Below are 8,549 nucleotides of genomic sequence, written 5' to 3'. Positions count from 1 at the left end.
ATCTATGATAAATCATTATATGTTCAACATATAAAATCTAGCATAAAATAAATATCCTTTACATAGAAATCCTTTGTAAGATTAGCAAGTGGATCAGGGTCTAGGAAAATTATTTTTGTAGTAAGAAAAAATGGGTAAGTAAGTTCATACCTCTGCCTGCCTGGATTCAAACTGGGTGTTTAAATCCTAAATTTACAGTGAAACAGAGTTACAGAAAATAAAAGTCAGTGTTGAACACACATGCTTTGCTTCACACAGTTGTGTTTCCATAAAACAGAGGTTTTTCAGCTGGGCTACGCAGGTAGAAAAACAAGTTAAAACTCTCTGTGTAGTCATTTCACTCTTAGAGATGGGATTCCTAGAAGCTAAATTGTAGTGAATACCAGAAAAGAAAGTGTTCTCCAGGGACTCACAGACACTCAAATACAGCTTGCAAAAGCTGAAGGGCATCTTGAGTGGTGAGGTAAAGCTAAGCTTCTACCCTTTCTGAAAAATGACAAGGGAACTGATATAGATGAAGTGATGCCAAACAGTGTTGAGGTGTTTTCTGTAAATCTCTAACAACTGTATCTAGCTAAGCAGGTTTCAGCTATGAGACTTGGGAAAACAAAACAACATGAAGAGAAAGGAAAATTGGCCAATGATATTCCTGCTGTTCATGCACTTCTGGTTAGAGTCATTCATGGGTCTCCATCCCAAGCACTCGGTATGAATAAACACCAATCAGATGCACTTTGGAGAATTTTTGTAGGAACTGAGAGTGATGGTATTGCTTTGTGCAGAGACATCTTGATGAGGCCTCTGTCAGAGACTAGATGAAATACACTGGGCTAAGTTCCAGCATGACAATTCCAGTACTTTAAGCCTGTATTCTTTCTACTACTGGTAGGTAGTTGTTTCTGTTTAAAATAGCACTGTTTGTCTTACAGATTCTGGAGATAGGTAGCAAAAAATGGAGCAGTTCAAGTTAAGAGGACAAAGACTTGTTCCTTTGCTTTTATTCAGGCAAAGTCTGGATAAGACAGAGGGATTTTGCTTGCATGAAAAGTACTTTTTGCATTAAGCTAAAGTTAGAAAAGCAATGAACAGCAATAGGGTACAAATAAATAATGCAAGTAAGTAATATTAAGGTAAAATATATCTTCCTTTACAGTTTGCATATTTCTTAGCCTGGTGAGGAATAGAAATATCAGAGAACTCCAATTATTCAGGTGACCTGGACAATCAAAACAAACATCACCCTAAAGAAACGGCCTGAAGAAATAAGAGCTTTTTGCTTTCTCAGCAGTCAGGGCACTGTACATCAGTGCCCATTGGTGGAAGAACTGAAATTGCAGCTATACTTACGTGAATTCTGGGACTGGAGGAAAATGTTTTTCATGCACCCTTAACTTTAGAAATTGCTCCTGGCCTTAATCCCAGATTATTTTTCCCCTCAGGGCATGCTGGAAAGCTTCTCTCCTATTTTACTCCTTTTTGGGAATTGGAGGAAGGGATGGAAAGCAGGAATGAAGTATGGGTTGGTCTTTGTGTGATGATTACTGGCCATGAGATGAAGGGGATGTCGAAGAATGTGTCGTTTAGGATATCTAAAATGATAGACTTTGTTAATATTAATTTCTAGAAACAAGAACAAAAAATATATTTGAAAGAGATATCTTAAAGGAAATTACGCTACTTTGAGGATATATTCCCTTGACTAATCTTTCAGTGAAGTTATGGCAGATGATACTGCCTCACCCTGAAGTGCAGTGTGGAAATGGTTTCAATGTAGAAACACAATAGCAAAAAAAATCTCTTTTCCCAGATCTTGCCAACATCACACAGAAACCGTACACTTTTCTCTGCTTTAGCAAAACAGAGCTTGTTTGTTATAGTGTGTGAGCCTTTGATATACATTAGCTAAAGAAAGTACAGCAACTAAAACACGAGTCACAGCAGGCTGTGGTAATAAAGTCACGTTATCCCTTGGTGATGTGGAAGAGAAGTGGTGCAACTGGCACTCAGGGGATTCAGTTTACTATTTACTATGTCTTTGTTGGCATGCAAAGGCAGTAGGTCATAAAACAAGCTGGCACTCTTCGATAGAAGGAGAATTAAGTTCTAATATAGAGTTACTTGTCCAGGCTTGCAAAACCCCCAAGTATCCTGTAAAATTTGTTGAATATATATTTTGGATATGTTCTGTTCTTCTTCATAATAGCATCACTGTCATGCCTCTTGGTATGACTTAAGAAGTGTGCTCATGATGTACATGGTTTAATAAATAGTCTCAGAAAACATTCCCATAAATATTCCTGTTCAGTTAGTGAAGACATAAATGAACAACATAAAAAAATATATGTCAAATATTATATTAAATATTATATATACTTCTAAAAGTTCAATGTAAGGAACTGTAATAAACCTAGGACCACCTTCAAACAGCTTAACCTCCAATTATGTTTTTGAGCATCAGTACTCTCTATTAACAAGGTGTCTCTGAAGGTCTCGGGTTGGCCAATAGGAGACAACAGGCCTAAGGATTTGGGTAAAATTAAGGTCAAATCAACAAATCTATAAAGCATATTTCAGAAAATGTTTTAAAAAGTAAATCCAATTGCGGTGCAGCTACAGCTCAGCAGATTATGTGCCCTGTGCTTCACTATGAGAAAGTCATCTGAAGAGCAAACATTTTTGTTCAGAGGAGAAGGTAAGCAAAAGGAAATATATATATTCTAAGGCTTTTGGGAAGCCTGTCTTGAATATCTCCTTTTTTTTTAAAGATCAAAATACTGTTTTAAGATTTTGGGCTAAGACTTTTTTATTACCTCATTAAAATAAGAAAAAAAATAGTAGTTAAAAGATAAGTCAGATGTTTGGTTTAAAAGCTATCATAACAAAATATTTAGACCTTTCAAAATAAGGAATTTCATTAAAAAGTATAATATGAAAGTAAAATATTGTGACCTTTTTATTCTCCCCAGTCAGTCCCTGTTTCTGGTTGAATTTATTAGCTGATTTTATCCAAAGTTCTATAGTTCCAGTCCCCCCATAGTTCATTTACTTTACACAAAAGCTTACTTGCCCAGCTCTGAGGCCAGCCTTAAATCTCACCTCTTTTGTAACTGCTCCTTGGAAACAGACCAAATTTCTAAAGCTTGCAAGACTCACAGAGGCTGGTTTGGTAAAAGAATTTGTTCTCAAGACTCGTATTTTTCTTTTTCTTTCAGAGAAAAAATATTGGTGCTGTAATTCCCAGTCAGTGGTGTACAGACGGTGATAGCTGGGGGTACAGTTACTATGTTATAATAACATAACATTTAATATCCTGGCCTTTGTTGGAGGAGTTTCTGAAACATTTTGTTCAATATCAATTTGTGTTTTGCACCAGCAAAATGAAGAGAGAGATTTTGTGGAATAGGATTAGGTTTTCCAAAGACACTAATTATCTTTTGGGTGTGGTAGTGAAAACATAATGCATGAAAGGGGGCCTACATTTTTTGGCTCTTTCAGAAAGTGAGAAGATGTCTGTTCGAAGTGTTTGTGGAGAGTAGTGATGAGCGGTGTTCCCTAGGGGTTGGTATGGGGTTAGTATGGAGCTGTTTAACATGTCGCTGACATGGACAGTGGGATTGAGTGCGCCCTCAGCAAGTTTGCCGATGACACCAAGCTGTGTGGTCCGGTTGATATGCTGGAGGGAAGGGATGCCATCCAGAGGGACCTTGACACGCTTGTGAGGTGGGCCAATGCCAACCTTATGAAGTTCAACCATGACAAGTGCAAGGTCCTACACCTGGGTCGGCGCAATCCCATGCACAAATACAGGCTGATTAGAGAATGGATTGAGAGCATCCCTGCGGAGAAGGACTTGGGGGTGCTGGTCGATGAGAAAATGAACATGGGCCGGCTTCAGTGTGTGCTCGCAGCCCAGAAAGCCAACCGTATCCTGGGCTGCATCAAAAGGAGTGTGACCAGCAGGTCGAAGGAGCTGATCCTGCCCCTCTACTCTGCTCTTGTGAGACCCCACCTGCAGTACTGTGTTCAGCTCACCAGCACAAGAGGGACATGGACCTGTTAAAGCAAGTCCAGAGGAGGGCAGCGAAGATGCTCAGAAGGCTGGGGCACCTCTCCTCTAAAGAGGCTGAGAGGGTTCATATTGTTCAGCCTGAAGAAGAGAAGGCTCAGAGGAGATGGTACAGCAGCTTCCAGTACCTAAAGTGGCCCTGCAGAAAAGTTGGAGATGGCATGTAGTGATAGGAGAAATGACAATGGCTTTAAGCTGAAAGAAGGTAGATTTAGATTAGATATTAAGAAGTTCTTTACGGTGAGGGTGGTGAGGCACTAGAACAGGTTGCCCTGATAAGTGTGCTTCTGTGTTAGCGAGATCTTGGCTCAGTTTCCCTGTATATACTTGGGCATCAGTTTCCCTGTATATACTTGGGCATTTCCATGCAGCCAGTACATAGAAGTGAAAGCAGGTGATCTTATTGCCATTCTTTTATCTGGATTCTCCAAAACACAGAGAGGAGGCAAAGCAAAACAATGCTATAGAAGTTTTCAGGGATATGTTCAATCAGTGCATCCCTAAGATGCTTTCGAGTCTCCCCCTCCTCTCTGCTATCAGTCAAAGTAGCTGGATTATGTGAGCTATTTTGGCTGTATGTGCAGAACTATGGGATGCTTTACATTTGATTAGATTATTAGAAAAAGTCTTCTACCATCTTTTTCAGACTGATACAAATAACGTTTGATTCTAAACTAACTGAAAGTGAGTTAGTGGCAGGGGTACTATGCTGAAATGTCACTGCAGCAATCCTCACAGAAGTATGAATTAAAAGCCTTTCAAACACTAGGATCCAAGTCCCAGAGCTACATCATTTAAAAGCTGTTCCTCCTGAAGCCCACTATGAAGTACTTAAAACATAGAAACTGAATGGTAGTTGAACTAAGCACTGACAGTCCGAAGTAAATGAAAATAATCAAAAGAAGCAGTATGGTGTACAGTACAGTTTATAGAAAGTCAGAGAAAAATAGGTGAGGATTCAATGTATATGCTAAATATATACATTGGTGACTATTTAACATCTCGTGTCTGTCATGTATTTCCTTTATTTACTGTGAAAGCTAGAAAGGAAAATGATCATAAAATATTTAAGAGTCAGTGTAAATGGAAGAAATGTTTTCCCAAGATAATGGACTCCTCCGGCTATTAGGCAATGAAGCAAAGTAGAAACATTTATTTTCCAGGCAGAAGGCACTGCTTCTGAGATAAATTTCTATGATAATGAACACAGAGCAAGCATACAATATAATTAATCCAAAGGTATCTGATTCTGCATGGAACGAGCAGTGATGGCTGTTCCTTGTGGCCCGATTCTGCCCAGCCTGCTGTTGTGCTCAAGCCCAGCTTCTCATGCAGAGCCTGCCAGGGCTATGTATGCTCCCACAGAGGTACCGTGTTCAGCAGCGGATTAACTCCTGGAGACCGATGCTGCCTGAAAACTTGCATTTCCTTTCTAACAGAAGTGATGTTTGTTGCATGGGGGTGGGGGCAGGCTTTGACTTACAGCTTTTTACTGCAGAAGAGTCTATGTTTCCTTTAAATAAAAGCCTTTGCAATGAAGAAATGTCTAACCCCTCTTTTCCAATGATTTTTATAGGTGACATTGCTTTTCCCCACAGATGTATATCTATGCAACAGCTGTCTACCTGCCCGTTTGCCTTAGATGTTTCTTCCTTCAAACACAACTGCAGGCAGGTTTTAAAACCCAATCCTTATGCACCTCTTGTGCTTTATTCTGGGCACAAATTAGCACTTTGCTTTCCTGCTGACTTCTCCCAGCTTGGGTCTCAGCACGTTGTGGTCTCAGGTTTAACTTATTTTTGATGGTGCAGACCATTTGAAAATCTCCCTGACTTCCCTACCTTTACTTAAGGATACATCCTCAAACGCATTAGGTTATAAGGCACAAAGAGAAGAAGTGCTCAACTCAGTAAACTAATGAGGTTACTCAAGAAAGAAGCCTGGTGTAGAGCAAGCAGTGTCATGTTCCTCTGCAGTATTACCTCATGTTCTTTCTGGGAGCTTACGAAAAAGAACCTGTAGATCCAGAACCTGACAGATCAACATCCAGTGTAAGTAAGTACTGCAATTTAACTAAGTTGTCTCGAAATTAAGGTACAATCCATATGCCCAGACACTCTCATTTCAGAATTGAAAGTGCATCTTAACATTGTTCTAGCAAAGCATATAGTTAAGTAAATCTGTGGAAACAAGAACGTGGAAACTTAAGCCTTTTCCATTAATCTTTACATTAATATTTAACAATAGAGTGAAAATAAAATAACAGACTTCTCGGTGCTTCCTCTTTCTTTAGTATTTGTTCAACGTTTTGAACATTCCTGTTATGAACTATCGTATTTAAATGTCATCTCTGGCTAGCTGGCTTTTTGTTTGTTTGTTTCAACATCCGAACATGTATTTCTTTATCAATTTCTTTATCAATACCGCCTTGGCAGTAATTCACTTCTATTCTTTCAGGAAATCACTAGAAAGTATCCAAAGTCAAATAAAAAAGTAAATACAACCTGGTGATACTTGTAAAATCATTCAGGATAAACTTCAGGAACTCAGAATTAAATAAAAGTCTTTTTTACCCTGGGCACTAGCTCCTTTGCTTGGGCAGATCAGGCTCAGTGTTCCAAAGTTCCCCTTGTGATTTGAAATACATATACTTGATGCTTGGACTATTTGATCTTAAAATGTCACTGAGGCTATTTGTGCTGGGTCATGTAACTTTAAACAAAGCATTTTAAACTCTTCTCCATTCTTTCTTCTTATCTGGGAGGTGGATTGCTTTGCCACTGCTTACTGTAAAACCAACATCACTACTTTCTTAAATTGATACTATTTTCCACTTAAAAACAATTGATATTGTGGATATGTATGTAGTAATAGTAGTAATAAACACTGCTAGACTGCCCAGAAGTGCCTTTAGCGCTTAACATTTTCATCACCATTGCTCTGTCTTATGGCCACAGTTAGTAAATACAGAAATAATGGGGGACTCCACTACATCTTTGTGTTCCACTTTTGCGTTTCACAGCTATCATTCAGTTTATGTTAAAACATTTCATGACAATAACAAGACTCTGGCATTAGCTTATGCAGCTTCAGGAGTCAACTTTTCAGTATTTTATAGCCAGGTTTGTTTATCTTACTGGCTATACTGATTCAATCTTACTGGCAATGTGAAGATTTGTAAGAGTACTCATATGGCAGATGCAGATACATGACCAGGCTTTGCTGCCAGCTGGAAGTATTGGGTAGCAGTGCTGGAGAAAGAGCTGGGGTAGCTGCATGCAAGCCACATCAAGACTTGAAGAAGTGTGTGATAAATTCCATTTACAGGTACTGGATGAGAAATCTGTACCACACTGCTATTCATAGCATGGGTTTACTACCTTCGGTCTTGCTGAAGTTGGGGTGAGAGTGCTGTTATGCAATTGCATTTGGCACAGAGATTGAAACATTCAGGGGCATAAAGCCAAAACAAAAATATCCCTGTCTAGCTGAGGGCAACAAAAACAGTTTGGGAAAAGACAAACATTCTGGGAAACCAATGGAGTCTAATGTAAGGCATGTTGCAATGGTAAAGCGCATGCTGTGCTTTCCTTAAAAATCAGGTATTTATATTTGATTGTCCAATTTGGACTTTTTACTTAAATTTGAACCTGTGTTTTGAGTACTTTCCCATCATTTACAACTTATCCCTTTTAAACACAATAATGTGTCTCAGCCCTAGGTGAAACCAACTTTCTGAGACAACTTGGCTGAAAATCAGAGGTGTATGAAAACACGTATTTGGTTAGATTATGATTACTATCTGTACAACTGAGAACTCAGTGAATTAAAGATCATTACATAAGTAAGGGGAAAGAAAAGGTTGCCATGTGTATTTTATATACATTTAAGAAAATGAAATCTAAACTACACGTGAGGCCACTGGAGGTGAACCTTGTGATCTGAACTAATTTACAGGAAGCTCAGGAAAAGAAATGGAGTCACTCTATTGGAGTTACCCTATTGGAGTCACTCCTACCTGTTGTTTCAAAATTTCTACATATTTAGATAGGAAAAAAAAAACCCAAGGAAAAATTAGTATCAATTCAGTTCTTGCAAATGTATTATTTTAATGAACTACACTGTATTTCAAAAGTGTGTACTGTGCAGGCTGGTAACATCTGCACAAGGAAGAACAGAAGTTTTAAACATCCATTACAGTGCCAGGATAGAGCTTCCTTTCCTGAGGGGCACATAGGATGGCCAGCAAAGGTCCCTCCAGACAACTGAAGAAACGCTGCTCTGCAGTTCCTTATGATTCCGTGTAATTTCTTCTGTATTACTATGGTTAATGATTATCATTTCCATGGTGCCCGGGAGGCCTAAGCAAGGATGAGAACCCTATTCTGTACCTTCAAATAGACATTTGGAAAGACAACTCATGTTCCAGAGAACTTGACAAAAGGAGATTGTTTGAAAGATGGCTAAGGTTGTTTTCAATACT

The sequence above is a fragment of the Lathamus discolor genome, chromosome 2, assembly GCF_037157495.1.
Source record: "Lathamus discolor isolate bLatDis1 chromosome 2, bLatDis1.hap1, whole genome shotgun sequence".
Lineage (NCBI taxonomy): Eukaryota > Metazoa > Chordata > Aves > Psittaciformes > Psittacidae > Lathamus > Lathamus discolor.
Note: the sequence above shows the minus strand (reverse complement) of the source record.